The sequence below is a fragment of the Sturnus vulgaris genome, chromosome 2 (assembly GCF_052056855.1).
Source record: "Sturnus vulgaris isolate bStuVul1 chromosome 2, bStuVul1.hap1, whole genome shotgun sequence".
NCBI classification, from domain to species: Eukaryota; Metazoa; Chordata; class Aves; order Passeriformes; family Sturnidae; genus Sturnus; species Sturnus vulgaris.
This window is the reverse complement of record NC_142244.1, coordinates 73,699,604-73,716,532: the sequence shown is the minus strand read 5'-3', so window position 1 is coordinate 73,716,532 and position 16,929 is coordinate 73,699,604. Positions and strand designations below refer to the sequence as shown.

The following is a 16,929-nucleotide window of genomic DNA, read 5'->3' as shown; positions in this document are numbered from 1 at the left end:
GGGCACCTTCTCATAAAAGGCAGACATAAAATAAATATACTTTTTATATTTTTTATTTATAGTTTTTATACATTATATAAAAGAAAATATACATGCTTCAGTGTTTGAACTCATCTAGGCAAATTTTATTCTAGGTAGGAGACTCTACAGAGTCTGCCAAATTGTAACAGCATTTAAAGATTTTATTTAAGAGACTTTTTTTCAGTTCATGATTCAGCACATAAGATTATAGTTATTTGGTGGAGATTCTTATACCAGATTCCAGTTATAATTTAATCTTTCTTGATATGATAATCTATATTTTAAGGAATTACCTATTGGAGAGGTAACAATTATAATTTAGGGATTCTTCAGTCTAGATAGGGAATTTTAACCCCAAAAATGTTCATTACATTTTTTGTTATATAGAATTGATTGTTTAATGTGTTGAAGAATATTCATGGCACATTTAAGCACATTTAATGGTCTCAGTTGCATAGGAGCTACACTGAGACATTGTGACCTGATCACGAAACCTCCACTGGTCCAAAAGAAAGAGGAACGGGGCCAGCATTAAATCTTAGAAATATAACCATAAATATGCTGTGTTTAGTCAAATATCTGAAGTAATTGAAGGAAAGCTTTGAGGGTTTACCAGTATTTATATATTTTGATGTATTTTTAGACATAATTTATGGGGTCCAAAAGAGAATTTGAACTCTCTATTTGTCTTTTTAAAGCTCAGAACACAGTGGGGATGTGGGGTTTTTTGCTTTCTAGTTTGGGTATTTTTGGAGGGGTTGTTCCAGTTTGTTTTGTTTTGGTTCTGTTTATTTGTTTTCTTGTTGAGTTCTAAACTGAAACTTAGAGAAATAAGGCAGAAGTAAAATTGCTAATACCTTTTTCATAAACACATTCCTATTTGGTGATTTTTCAAGAATGTATATATTCATGTTTAGAGTTACTTGAATGAAGTTTTTAGGAAATTAAAGGGAGACTGTTGGGACTGTTGGAAAATATGTTAATAATAATAAAGAGGATAAGAAGAAAATATTTCTCTGTGAAAAACAAAGCTTTGCAGTAAGGAAATGTCATCTATGATTAGTTTTTCCATTGGAAATTATATTTTCTTAAAAAAAAACATATTCTATGTTAAGAAACAGAATAATTTAATCAGCAAAAGCCAAGCTTGACTTTTCACAAATTTTTAGCTTTTGAATTGTAACAGTAAGTTGTTGGGATTTAAAAAATCTTCACAACTTTAGTTGATTAAAATCTGTTCCTCCTTCACCTGTATTAATGAATAAATATGAATACCTTTTTCCAATAATGCATTTAAAGTAATAAAAAAAACCCTATAATAAAAAGTATTGGAATTCAAAGTGTTCTGAAACTTTTACTCAACATCAAAGGAAGAGTGGGTAGAAGCCCCACAAATTTCTCAGAATTACAACAAGTGCAGTGTCAAGTGCTTGTTTAAATAGAGTATATATTTGAAAGTAAAAAAGATAGAAAAACCCAAAAAAATAATTTTAAGGAACTATGAATGGATGTTAGCTATAAATCTTAATTTTAGTGTAAGAATACTCCATTAATTCAGGCAAAAACCTGTTGATTTTGGTTAATCAACTGGGATGAAGAGACTCCTCCTGGTCTGTGTAAATGAGTTTCAAAATGCTTTTCTTAATATTTCCTTGTTGTTCTTTTTGAAGCGAGAATAATGTCAAATATAATTGCACCAGTTAGAAATACCAATCAGTGTCTGATTCAAAGAAAAGCTAAGAAAATGTGAGGTCTGAAGACTCTGGACTTGTTCCAGCTCTGCACACCAACAAGTAGCTCATTTTTAGCATGCTGGACAAAGCACTTCTTTCATGAAGAAACACTCTGTTACACCCTCCCCCGCTTTCCTAGCTGAAAATTCCCTAACACATCATTTTCACTGACTGTTCAACACAGTGCTATGTCATGATGAATACAGAGAAACCATAATTAACTTTTTTTATTATAACTTGTTGTCTGTCTGCAATGTGAGGCACCATACCTGTAAAGATTATTTTGACAAATGCCAGGGAAAAATGGTTAACCGGTGCCTCACTATACCTCTAAATAGTAAATAAGATATGGAGGCAGTGCAAAACCTCACAACGCATGCACAAATCTCAAAATAAGTATGAGGTTGTGGAATTCATTGTCCCATGGAGGTAAAGAGAATTTAAAAGACTGTGACTGAAAAACTGATCAAATAAAAAATATTTTCTTTTTCTCATTGAGCTCTGGTCATTCTTACAAGTTGGACAGGAATTGCAACAGAACCTGAGAAAGTAATCAAAAGTCAACAATTTTATAGCAGTGATATTAATATTTTTCCCAAGAGCACAAGGATTGCAGCTCTATTTTATTTGTTGCTGAGCAAACATAAATGTACAGACCTTGCTCTCATACGTTTACAAATGAATTTGCATCCCTTTTTATTCCTGTATACTGTTACCTATATTTTTTTTAATTGAACCACTTGTTTTTTTTCTTTTACAACCAAAGAGAAGAATTAACCATGTAAATAGGCACACCGAGAGTAAGGATACCATTTAGCACAAACCTTAATCACTAGAACTGAACCCAAAATAAGTAGCTTGCTTTCTTGAATAAAAGAGTCATTCTTTCTCTGCATCACTATAAAATCTGCAGTCTGCACATTCTTTTAGGTCTTTAGAAGCCGTATGCATCCCTTCTAAGGATTGTAGAGAGTAGAAATGCTTTGTCTGCAGTTTCTGAGCACCTGGCCTATCAAGTGAACTAAGAAAAGATTCATGAAGTAAGAAAAGATTCATGACCTCTGCTTCACAGGGGAGGGTATTGCATAATAATGTGATCAGCTAATGTCAGTCATGTCCTCCCGCAGATTTGGTCAGGTGAATACATACTTCTCATATACAAAAAGTACAAATATAAAACAAAATCAATACTTTTCTCTCTCTAGATCAGAGGAATGTACTAAGAACAGTCCTCTAACAACAGTATAAAGAAAAATACTAAAATGCCAAGTATCATTAGATTAAATTTCCTGTACAGCTTTAATTTCAGTGGACTGACATATGCTTTTTGATACAAACTCTAATTATATAGCCTTTTTTTTTTTTTTTTGAGAAAATTATTACAATGGAAAAGAGGGGACTCTATGCAAAGAATAGGTAGTTAGCTAGTCAGGCAATTGTTTTTTAACTTCATCATTAAGATCATTGCCCATACTTTATGTACAGGACATAATTTCAACTGAACACTGAATTAAAAAATATTTACTTCTGGGGCATTTCTGTGGTACATATCACTGTGGTATCAGAGTAACTGAGAAACATTATTTTGCAGACACAACATCACTTATAGGAAGGATAATACAATTACACCTGTCTGAGATACAAGGAGATTAATGCCAGAATATTCAAACATCTATTAGCTAAGGATTATCCCACTTAACATGCCTACAGTACAAATTTTCAGTGTATTCAGTATTTCATAATATTTTCTCTGTTCAGAGAGCAGCTCTAGCAGACTTTCTCTGTGGTTCCCCTTACTGTTCTGCTCTTTCTGCACTTCTGCTCCTTTTACTCCTATTTTAACACTGTCAGCATCCCTCTGCTTCTTGGCCCCTCTCATTTGAGTTTGTCCTTTTCTCCTTCCCACCCACGCATTGCAGCTTGCTTACTGGTAAGAAGATGATGAACATACTATCAAAATGACTTTTGGCTAGAGAAAAAGCATCACTGAAGTTTTGCTGAGCTCCATGACAGCTGCTCAACCTATGCCTCTTGCAGAGATATAATAGACCCTGCAGTCTGGCCCCGAGGGTGAGTAAACACTGCCTATTTTAATACTGGACAGCACATGGCTTTGGACAGCACCTGAGCCCTGTTGGTAGTAAGCAGCCCTTTCACAACCTTTACCATTTTCAGGTCAAAGTACTGAAAAATTGTGTGGGCTCTGCTACAGCTCATCAAAATGATGTGTATTAAAAGTGCTGCTGACTTGACTGGGGCATGACCTCAGGGAAGTTTGGGAAATATAACTTCCTGAACTGATGTTCCAGGATTGAGCATGGTGAACTGGACCAAAACTGTGGACTCTGCCGCATTCCTGAGTGAGAGTGGATTTGGATGACTTTGACCCTTCAGCAGTGCCTAGGCACAGTCTCAGAGATCACTGGTTGGTGTGAGCCAAAATCATGCCAGGGAGCATGAATAATAATGAATATAAACAGAAGGAAATAATTAGATGCACTTTTTTTTTTTTTTTTTTTACTGTAGAGGTGTGCTTTTACAGTTTGATCAGAGCACAAGAGAGAAGAGAGAGCACAGAAAGAAGAGAATTTTCTGAAAGTTTCATAATTTTCAATATTCTTCAAAGTTTCATAATTCTTCAATATTCTCATTGCTTTACCAGAAAAAAAAAAGGTATCTGGCCCCTTTCTCTTCACATCACTCCATTTCAATGTATTAAATTCATTCATCAGTCATTTGAAATTTTTATTAGTTGCTTATGAGATCACTACTTCATAAGAAGTAATTGAACTTCTATTTGAACATTAAGTAAAGCAAACAGTAAAAATATAGCCCAAAAGCTCTGATCAATTTTACAAAGGACTTGTAGTAGAAAACTCCAGGCAGCCATATTTTTTCATTAATGATAAACTTTATTTTATGGCAGATTATGCTTAAGCCTGGATTTTGCATGCTATACAATTTTATGGTAACCAGAGTAATGGCTGGTAATGCCTGTCTTGAATTGGTATAAATAATGAAAACTTGTTTGGGGTATTGCTCCTGATTCGATGGTATTAAGAAGGATATGCATACTTTTATGTAAAAAAATAAAATGTAGATTTATTATTAATATTAAGTAATATGTAGGCTATAAATTAATTACTTCAGATAAGAGCTAAGAAAGTAAACCAAAAAATTAGTTTTATATTTACCTGATTAGATTTATATTTAACTGTATTGATATTATTTTTTATTATTTATTATTTATATTTTATTATTTATTATTTATATTTAACTGTATTGATTTACCACTTTGATTTTTAATAGACTGCAGAGTATTTATATATTTTTTTTTTTTTTAGATATACTAGACACAAAAACAAAGCAAAACAACTTTATAGAGTTGTGGGTATAACTATGACAAAGGAAGAGATTCAAAGTCATGAACACAGTCAAATCAAACAAGAGTCTTTAATTCCTAATGTAGTCTACTGTGTAACCTGTTTATTCATTAATGAAGCAATTGCAAATGTTGACTCAGGTTTATTTTCTTGTCATTATTTGCTGGAAGAAAAGGGCTGAAAAAAAAGACTAGAAAAGAGTTGTTTAAAGCTGTGTCTGCAATCTCTGCATGGTTTTGGCCATGTTCCAGATACATTAGAGAAATCTCAGTGGTCCCTTTCTTTTTTCTTTTGTGTTCTTTTCCTTTTTTTTTTCTTCATTCTTTTTGCCCTCCTCCTTCTTTTGTCCCTTTTGCCTTTTTTCCCCTCTTTTAATCTTCCCCCATTTTTTCTCAATTTTATTTTTTTCCTTTTCTTTTTCTTAATGTCTGCTTTTTTTTTCTTTTTTCCCCCTTCCCTTCCCTTCCCTTCCCTTCCCTTCCCTTCCCTTCCCTTCCCTTCCCTTCCCTTCCCTTCCCTTCCCTTCCCTTCCCTTCCCTTCCCTTCCCTTCCCTTCCCTTCCCTTCCCTTCCCTTCCCTTCCCTTCCCTTCCCTTCCCTTCCCTTCCCTTCCCTTCCCTTCCCTTCCCTTCCCTTCCCTTCCCTTCCCTTCCCTTCCCATCATTCTGTGTGTTTCCAGAAGAATGGATGCCCAAATGCAGATGGAATACATTTTCATGATGCACCCAGTTCCTGCAAACATCACCACACTTAACCCACACTGGCTCTAAGGAACAATCCTCATAGGCTATAGGTTTGTCACCTTTTACAGATTAAACATCTGTCACAGTGGAGAAATTCTAAATGAGAAAAGGTGAATTCCATTTTGACAGTATTTAGAGAGCCATAACATTAATTAATGAAAATTTAGGCTGACCAATGCATTCATTAATTACTTATCTCTCTGGATTTTATTAATATTTAGAGTATCTAACAACTACAGTAGATTATTTTTCACCCTCCATTTTTTCCAATATATATCACTATTTGAAGGGTGGGTAAACAGAAATGTTTTCAATGGTGTTGGATAAGCAAAGACTATTTGAAATAGCATGAAGTTATATTAGTGTAATACTGACTTTGTAAAGGCAGATTTCATGGATTTTATCTAGGAATTAAAGATCCTTAAAATTTGAAAATTCTTAATAATTTTATACCTTTTCTAAACTGCTTAATTCTTGCTGGAATTTCAGTGATGTTTGAAGACAGACACTGGGCATGTCTGAAATTCTCCTAATTATTTGAGTACATTGAACATAGCCCTGTTTTCAATGAGTCAGGCAGTATTTAACCTTACTAAATCAATTTCAAAATAGAGAAAGGAAATCTATTGAAAAAAAAAAACTCATAAAATATGCAGAGAAGGAAATTGACATAAAAGGCTGACAGAAGCACAATCATTCTCTTTGGAAGACTAGTAATGTAAATACAGGCATCATTCTTCCCAACATAAATTGTGCTTATGAAATATGAATGTTAACAATACTACACAGTGGAACATATAATGAAGATCAGTATACATTCTTCAGATGATTTTCAAAGGTCATTAAAATCAAATAAATGTCTCAATATCTACACACCATCACATGATACACCTTTATATATGCTCTTTGTTGTATAGTATAATAAATATTAATTATAACACTTATAAAATAAAATAATATATAACGGCAACACTATGACAAAACCATGAATAGCAAAACTGGGTGTGCATTACACTTGACCTCAGTAGCTTTGGCAATAAGAACATTTTTTATACATTTTTATGGTTTCATAAGATTTTTTCCCTCTTTATAGTGACAAAGCTTACAAAGTGCTCTGGAAATATGTCTAAATGCCACTGGTGGTAGATTTTAGTAATAATTCTTATACACAAAGAGACTTATTCTTATACATAGAGGGATTAAATATTTCCTGAATGTGCAGATTTGCATTTGAATTTAATAATGTCAACCCTTTTTCTGTCAACCCCTATGAACAGATCTGCTAATTATGTTGATAATTTTAAAGATCTGTTAGTAGAAAATATAAAAGCCTTCTCATTAACACATTTTCAGGAGTATGTAAAATAATATTAAATAGAAAATTAGGGGTTAAAAAAGTAACTATTTTAAAGAAAGGATTTCAAACAGTTATTGCATTGCCAGCAGATTGAGGGAGGTGATCCTAGCACTCTACTCAGCCCTGGTGAAGCCTTATCTGGAAAATTGTTTCTTGTTCTGGACTTCTCAGTACCAGAAAGACACGGAGCTCCTGGAATGGGTACAGGAGGTGGAAACAAAGATGATTAATCGACTGGAGCATCTCTCTTCCAGTGAAAGACTGAGGGAGCTGGCCCTGTTCAGCCTCGAGAAGAGACAGCTGTGAAGGGAACTCCTCAAAGTGTGTAAGCGTCTGAAGGGAGGGTGTCAAGAGAAGGGATCCAGGCTGTGCTTGGTGGTGCCAAGCAATACAGGAGGCCATGGGCAGAAACTGATGCACAGGAAGCTCCACCTGAACCAGTGACCGTGCACCACAACAGATTGCCCAGAGGGGCTGTGGAGTCCCCCTCACCGGAGATATTCAAGAAGTGTCTGGACACAATTCTGTGCTGTGTGCTCTAGGATGACCCTGCTTGAGCAGAAAGGTTGGGCCAGATGGGAGAAAAAAAAAAAAAAAAAAAAAAAAAAAGATTCCAGGTCAGACTTGGCCTATTTCAATTTATTTGGTGTGTTTATCTTTTGACATACTTATGTATTTCTCATATTTAAGCTTCTTAATTTCAGAATTATTGCTACATATATTTACATTCTATGAGAATTTATGGGTAATTTTTAAGCCCTGGAAAGGCTTTTCAAAGAAATTTTGACTTTGGAAGCATAATTTTCTTTGTTAATGCCCACAACAGACATCGTTGCAACAGACTTCATGTCAACCTGAAAGCCTAATTTATTTTAGTAAGCTGAAAAACAACACCTCAGAAATGGATGTGTTTTATTTCTGATACACTTAGTTTCTATTTGGGTGAGAGGCTTACTGGCCCAGTTCAAAAAAGAAATTTGTGACCCAGAAAACAACTGATAATATTATGAAATGGAAGGTAAAAATATGGGATGTGTTTGTTTGCCAAAGTATACTCTTTATATTCTTCCATTATATTTAATTGATTCTGATGTGGATATTAATTTGTTTGTTTCCCCTAGTCACTGAATACATTGCATTGCATTAAACACATAAAAATCAACGTAAATTTTCTGGGAAAGTTTTTTTAAATTATTATTATTATTAGCATATTTAAATAGAAACTGTTGGAATTCATGGTGTCTAATTCAACTATTTTGTGTTTTGTTCCTCTGGTCCTGAGTAATTAGTATATTATATGAGCAATTAATATATTATATACCTTATATCTTCCTTTTCACCATTCTTCAACATTTATGTTACTATTTTCTGATCTCTCCATATTAAATCTTTTGCATGTTTTTTTTTAATTTTTATTTTTGCAATTCTTAAAAGTCAATTTTTTTTCCATCTCATTTTATATAGTATGATTTGTAGAGCCCTGTAAGTCTGCTGAAAGTTTTGTTCATTTTACCTTTCTGGGAATAAAAAGCCCACACAGATATGACAGTAATTCAGGAACAGTCTTGCAGAATTAAATTAAATTACAAATCATTTTCCTGAACAAATATTTTTATTTCATATACTGGAACATTTCAACAGGCTACCCAAGGTCTTTGCAGCTTACTAAAGTATTTTTATTTTTTTTCTTCTTAGAGGATTATCTTAAAAGTAACATCAGCTATTGAAACTAACAGAATAGTAAACCCACCATTTTCACTTTTATGGTGCTTACATCACTTGATTTATATTTTTATTAATAGAAAATACGAGATGAACAGGTTAAAAATTGTGATGTTCTGCTCTGGAAAAATAGTGGGGGTCCAAATCCAGTGATGAGAACCATAAAGGTTGATTTCAAGTTCCTGTTAGACATTTCCCCTTGACTTGAGAGAAGGTTAACCCTGACACAGGAGCACAGTCTACACTGTTTGCTGAGAGACTTAAAGGACATAATTGTGAATGTGTTTTATGGGAAGAGAATTATAAGTGTTATGCATTCCTAATTTACAGAACTGGCAAAGACAATTGCCCACTCACAATTATGTAACACAGTTCTGTGTCAAACACTTAAGAATGGTAAACGAAAACAAATAAAAAGTATTTTTAACATGCAACTGATATTTTAAATAAAGATTCATTTTAATTTTTTGTGATTGTCTATAAGAGGTAAAATAGAATTTTGATAAGATCTTTGGTTCAGCCTGAGGAGGAAATTTATCTTCATTTGATCTTGCACATAAGATGGAATACATTATTCTGAAAAAAAAGACATCTCACAGCTTGCATATTTTGTAGCCTGACTTCCTATTTTAGTTCTCTATAACTAAGACAGTGTTATTCAGTTAGCAAAAAATACATTGTGTTCAGTAGTAAAACTTGAGGAAAGGAAACAGTAATTTTCTAATATTAGGGAAAATTAAACAGTCTTTAGAAAAGTTATTCAATATTCCATAAACTCAAGAACATTTTCTCATCTTTATGCAAATTGTATAGTATCTCTATGATTCAGCAAGTGATCTCCTTTGTTACTTAAGTAATAGGTCAATTATGGCTAAGCAACTGTGGTTGCAAGACCAACAGCAAAAGTTTTGGCAGCTTGGCTGTAGGTATTTTTATGCAAAATTACTATTACTTATCTAAAGTCTTAATTTAATAAGATGGAAAATAATAATAAAATGGAAGATCTGTGGCTCATCAAAAGCTATTTTATGGGCTACTGAAAAGGGCATTTCACCAAACTGAATAGAGAAATTTCTTCAAAGTGCAGAAGAGCAAAGAGCAGAAATTTACTCCAAGGACACCTTTTTTGTTTCTTTTCTTTTTCCTTTCTCTTTTTGTTGTTTGTTTTTATTTTCAGTTTGCTAAAGGCTGCTGTCATCATTAATATGGTTATTTCTATATAATTTTATCTGTAAAGTTGCACTAAAGAGGTAATTTTTATTTCTATGCTCTTATTTCATATTTTGGAACATTTGGCACAGCTAATCAGAGTGATTGATTGATTGATTGATTGATATATGGTAGAGGAAGGTAGCTGAAGAAAAAATGCCTGAGTGCTAGTATTTTCTTGAGATTACATTTATCCAGTCTCTTAGCACGCACTTTATAGACACAAGATCAATATTTTATTAGCAAAGACTAATTATTCATGATGATGCAATACATGATGAGAGGAAGCCATTTCCTGATATCTGATAGCTGGCTAAAAATATAGCAGCCCCCTACAGATAGTTATTATTCTTCTACACTATTAAGAATACATTACAGAAAACAACAACAACAACAACCCCCCCAAAGAACCAAAACAAATAAAACAAACCTCCAAACATATTTTAATATTTAGATAAAGTAATAGTTTAATTGAACTCCTTCATGTTTGTTGTGTTCTGCTTGAACATTATCTTGAAAAGAATGATAATTAAGAGAATTAAGCAGTGATTGATTTACTAAGTTTTATTAGGTTTATAGCAAGAAATATGTAGCAATAAAAGTTCTATGACTAGATTTAACTGGATTTTTTTCTTCAATAGAAGAATCTTTCATGCAAGTCAAGGAAGAGGTATCACTTTGGCTGCGTGGGTGTTCACCATGTGGAACTCCAATTCTTACTAGACAGAACTCCAAATGAGAAAAATCTCCAAGGTTTCTACTGGCATGTTTATATACCTGCAGTGTTTTCCCTTTTTGGCTTGTGTTGACAGCTTTAAAGGTCTGTTTTCTCTAGAGTGTCTCTTTTTTTTTTAAGTCTTTTTGCAAGTTTCTAAGTCTAGCATTAAGATTCTGCTTCTTAAGAGTAATGATTTAGATATCTGAAATTAATTTGTTTATTATTAAGTAGACCACATGACAAATCTACACACATTTCCCTGTCGTCTACTGCTTCGATTACTCTCATTTTTGGTATATACATTAATCTTCTCCTTATCTCATTCCACAGCTATTACCTAATAAAATGAAAAGTTAGAAAGGAACACTCTAGAACAGTGAGTGGAAAAAATAAGATGCATGGTTAAATTTGTGTAAGCTTACTATTCAAATATGGTGAGTGTGATTACATTGATCCAACTTTATATGAGTATAAAATAGATGTCTGGAAATGAGAGCCACAGTAAGCTGACTTTCTTTATAGAAAAGAATAAAAAAGAAGAAAGAGGATCTTTTGGGTTATGGCTCATTTAGCTTGGTTTAGATATCTGCTTTAGAATAGGAAGAATTGTGCCCCTGACTCTAGTAAGTACATTGACCACATCTTTATGGACTGTAAAAATAGGCAGATCAGGATCTCAAACATGGATTTAGATAACAAAATCCACAGAGTGAAATTTATATTCTCTTTCTTAATTTGAAGGCAAGATGAAAAAAAAGAAATAGCAAAATATATTTCCACCTGACATATCCTATTAAAAGTATTTCTCCAAATAAGAGAATTACATTCTTGCATACATTAATAAATTACTTGTATATATATATATCCAATAATGGACAATAAAAAATTTGCAGTAAGACATTTAAATTTATGTGCCTTTCCATGTTCATTTTCCAATTATATGACCTGGTGTCAATGCCTGAGAACTGAGATAATGGCATGATGAGTCAGAAGCAGCAGAGGGCTGGCTAATAGAGACACTGAATATGTCTTCAAACTTACTTGTCTGTTTTACTGATGCTGTGTGGTGCTTCTTCTCATCATCAATTAATAACTTGGCAGCCTTACCCTCAGATGTAAAGGAACTCTGAACACCTGCATGACATCATAAAGGTGGTATGACATTTATGTGATAACTCAATTATTAAAGTGCCCATCATCACGGTGGTATGTAATTTCTTCTCATTTTCACAGCTTTTCTTCTATGGAAAAGAGTTTAAGGGTAATGCCAGGATAGAGGCATGGGAAAGAAAAATCAGTTTAAGATAAGAGAATGAAGACATATATGTGTTTAACTCATAAATCTCAGGTTGAAGAGCTCAGATCAAGGGTTAGAAAGAATTTTCTGCTTTTGTGGTAACAGTGTTTGAAATAACTGTTCTAATAGTTACTATAATAAGTACTATAGTAAAAGAAACAGTATTTTGATTTTAATTTTGCTTTAAAGAAATTTCTTTGTTCCACAAAAGCTCTTTCTTATTAGTTTAAGAAGAAGATATTCACATATTAAAAAAAGGCAATATAATGGACTGTATCACCTCGTGTAGACATGCAGGATATTTTATCGAAAATGTATGTTTCTTCACACATGTAAAGAAATCACCTTTTGAACAAAGACAAGGTGAAACCTCTAGGCTGAATTCCACCTGTTTCAAGAATTTATAGAGATCATCATAGACATATCTTCACTCAACGCTTGCTTCCATTTGCAACAGCTTTTTTTCAGTCTAAATCTGAAGGATTAAAGAGGAAGAGAGAAAAGAGGGAAGCAGCACTAAATGGAGCTGGATGCCTTGATAGTCATTGTGGTTGCAAGGATGTGTGCAGGATATGCACAGCTCACAAGGGACTGAGAGCAAATTTAATATAAAGCTTATATTTTACAATCATCCAAGAAGATTCTCAGGGTGTGTAAGGGGAGATTCATAGCACCTGTTCTATCCAGTTATCTGACATCACATGAATGGTCCTATGTCCTTTAAATAAACATATTTTGAGGCTAAAATCAGCTCAATCGCCTCTCTGGCAATTCAGTACTAACATGGTTTCTAATTAAAAAAAAAAGAAACTAAATAAATTCCCCACTTATATTGAATTTTGGCTCAAATTCTCTTAAGAGGGAGTACAGAAGCCTGTCATACTTTATACTTTTTACAGGAACCCAGAACAAAATTCTTGCCATAGAGTTATATCAGTTATGATGTTTTGTTTCATAAAAATTTGGGTCAGTTAATGCATGTTGAGAATACCAAAAAAAAAAATTTAAAAAATTAAAACAAACCTTATGAAATGTTTAATTCAGGAAGGTCTTAGTCTTACAGAGGCTAAAATGTCAATAATTATCTAGTTTTCAACCACTTCCATTAATTGATCACAGAATAGAGCATAAGGGCCACATAATGTTAATGTTTACTTCATAACCAGCTAGAAACAAATACTTCTAAACAGCCCATAATTTTCAATTAAAAAAAAAAAAAAAAATCCCCCCAAAAAAGAAAAGTTAAGATATATGAAAATATGGTGCATGCCAGACACCCACAAAAGCCACTCACTCTCTTCCCTCTGCAGCTGGACAGAAGAGAAAAAGCATTGAGATAAGGATTGGGAGAATCCACTCATCACATATTGTCACAGGCAAAACAGGCTCAACTTAGAGATATCAATTGATTTTTTGCTAACATAATAAGAGCAGGATAATGAGAAGTAACATAAGCCCTTAAAAAACACCCTTTCCCCACCCCTCCCTCCTGCCCAGCTCTACCTCCTTCCCCAGTGGCTCAGGGACACAGGGATTTGGGTTATGGTCAGTTCATCCCTGTGGCTTCTCCTTCTGCTCAGGGAGATGAATTGTTCCCCTGCTGCATCGTTGAGTCCCTCCCATGCAAGACAGTTCTCCATTAACTTCTCCAAAGTGAATCCCTCTCAGGAACTACAGCTCTCTGTGAACTGCTGAGGCGTGGATCACTTTCCCACAGGGTGCAGTCTTTCAAGGACAGGCTGCTCCAGCAGGGGAGCAGGGCCCCTCTCTCCACAGGTCTCCCATGGGCTCACAGCATCCTCCAGGCATCGAGCCACTCCAGCGTCAGCTCCTCTTTCACGGACTGTGGGCGGATCTCTGTATCTCCATGGACTTCCGTTGCCTCCAGAGACATATCTGCTTCACCATGGTCTGCACCATGAGCTGCAGAGGAATCTCGACTCCAGTACCTGGAGCACCTCCTCTCCCTCTTTTTCTACTGACCTTTGTGCCTGAATGGTTGTTCTTCTCCCAAGTTCTCACTCTGCTCTTCTTTAGTCACTATTACAACTACACAACCACTTTTTGTTTTGATTTCTTCTTAAATGTGTTATCACAGAGGAGTTACCACCATTTCTGATTGGCCCAGTCTTTGGAGACTAATTGGCATGTCTGTCTTTGGAGCCACTAGGGATTGGCTCTGATGGGCACTGAGGAAGCTTCTAGCAGCTTCACACAAGAGCCACTCCTGTAGCCCCTCTGTTATCAAAAACCAGGCCATGCAAACCCTATACACCAGGCTATAAAGCCACTTTCATAAAGGAAAGGTATGGAACAAATATATTTTGGAACTTGGGTAGTAATGTCACCAGTAATGTGCTACTGAAAGCACATACTGCAATCACAGAATCATCTTACCATTTGGCCTGACATAACTGAAGTATCAAAGTCAAGACAACTCAAACAGTAATCAAATACCAGTTTATATCCATCATTCATGAATTGATCTACTTGGAATTTCCTGGAGAAGAATTTTGTGTCCAGGTTTCATTTATGATTAGCTTGATGGATGGATAAAAAAAGTGGTGCCAATCTCTCTGGAATTTATTCACTTCCATACTTAGATAAATCTTCATTTACTAGATGTCTGGAATGAATGAATGAATTCACCCAGTAATTTGAAAGTTTGCGCTTCTGTCTAGTAATCACAAGCTGTAATATTGAAAGGAAAAAGTCAAAAAGAGATGTTAAAAAATTGTCTCTTCAGTCTAGTTCCTCTCAACACTCAAGGGAAAGATTATTATTTTAATTTTCTGGGAATAGAGTATAATCTAGAAAGCAATTTTTAGTGAGTCTCTTGGCTCACTTTAGATGTAGAACAAATGTTATTTTAAACATAATCTGTAACACTTAATTGCAAGTCTCTGTTCTGCTAGATATTTAACCTTTTTTACATTTATTAACACTGTTCCTGAGAGGTCTATACAACCTGCAATATATTCATTATTCCATTATCTAAAAGGAAATCAGTAGCACAACTTCTGATTATTTCCTGTTCAAAGTTATGAAATATTTTACAAGGATATACGGAAGCAAATAGGGAATATTATCTAACAATTCTGAAACATTTTGAAAAAGGATACGCTCAAGAAAATGAACTTGTAAGGAATACTGTTTTGATAGCATGTCATAATAACATTTGCTAAATTACTCTCTCTTTCTTTCTTTTTCTCTCCCTCTTGCTCAGTTGTATTTTATTTTTAATTAATTAGAAGGGAGAACATCCTACCAGAGTTTAATATTAAATTTAAGTGTTTGTAATAATACTTTGTAAAAGTTTGTACTTTTTAAGTATCTGGTAGTGTCCTCAGGCAGATTCATCTGTAGGTCCTATTACCTTGTATTTAAAAAATATATCCTGGAAAATACTGATGAGGATTTAATTTATGCAAATAAAAAACATTCATTGAGTCAAGAAGGATATTAATAAATCTCAGCTTTCTGAGTGTGGGACCAAAGATTGTCTTATTGATTTCTACTTAACAGAATCAATCATACCTTCAAGAGGTTCAACAGCATTCCTTTTGGGATGCATAGATGAAATCCAGGAATCCTGACTGTGAAATTCAACTGTGTATATCAATATCTTTTCTTTAAAGTGATGATACTAAAAATACTGAAAGGACTCTGGACTGCTGACATTACAGTTTATTGAAGGATAAACTACAATACAATGACTTCAGTGGAAAGAAGCTCAGATCAAGTTGGTCAGATCAAATAAAAATGAAAACAGTATTAGAAGTCCTCAGTGCTGACTGTTTCATCTCAGAGGTAAGTCTTTCCCTTCACCTCACACTTGCTCTGAGTACAGCAATGTTTAGTGTCTTGCTGAGTAATGAATAATTCCACGCAGTGCACTGGAGACCTCTGGAAACTACCCATGTATTGCCTCTGCCTCTTTATAGTGTGTCTCCTTCCATTTGCGGGAATATACTATTTGTATGGGGACTTTTTAGTCCTCCCATTCTGCGTCCTTCTCTCAGGAGAGGATTGATGCTCCACTCACTACCAAGGACTGTGTATTGATCCAGTAGATGACAGCCAGGAGTGAGCAAGAACATGACCTCTCTCCCTCATCTTCCAGCAAAGCACAGTGTACAGCAGAAGAGAAAACACAGCAAACAAAACACATGCTGTCATTCTTAATGTGAGATAATTTGTATGTGTATCAAAATGTGTCAGAGCCTACATTGAATTTACCCCAATGGAAATTTTCTGTCTCCTGACAACACCATCACTCTCCTCAAACCTGAAATTGAGAAGTACAAACAGTGTTTAAAAAAACCTGATCACTGTACTTCCATTGGAGCTATTCTTAATGAAACATAAAATCTGATCATAACAGGCTATGAAGTTAGAATAGATGAATATTTTAACCGTTGTAACTTGGAAAAACAAATATTCTTAAACTTCACCTTTCAAAAGCCCCATCTTTTTAAAATGTAAAAAAGATTTCTTGTGTTTCCTTGAGGAAATGAAAGCCTGATCAGAGTTTATCACAGATTTTTCCATGTCAAGGAAACCACCAGGCTTGGTCACCTCTCCACAACCCCTCTCATCTCCCTGCACCCTGCCCAAAGCCCAGGGCCTCATCTCACCCCCCAGAAACATCAGCCCCTGCCCCAGCCATGCTACAGCAGGGCTGGTCTCCAGCTTCCCTCAGCCCTGTCCTGCCCAGTTGAGCCAGGCCCTCCTGCAGGTGCACATC

The 16,929-nt window shown here is 34.6% G+C and overlaps 1 long non-coding RNA gene across 4 annotated transcripts in view; it reads left to right on the top strand.

The window, feature by feature from the left end:
• Nucleotides 1–15,679, top strand: part of LOC148224852 (uncharacterized) — a 75,056-nt gene extending 59,377 nt beyond the window's left edge. For all 4 annotated transcript variants that reach the window (XR_015801550.1, XR_015801549.1, XR_015801548.1 and 1 more), the window contains 3 exons: nt 3,674–3,824; nt 4,281–7,801; nt 10,809–15,679. This is a non-coding gene — a long non-coding RNA (uncharacterized LOC148224852). The remainder of the gene's footprint in view (nt 1–3,673; nt 3,825–4,280; nt 7,802–10,808) is intronic.
• The last annotated feature ends 1,250 nt before the right edge of the window (nt 15,680–16,929 follow it).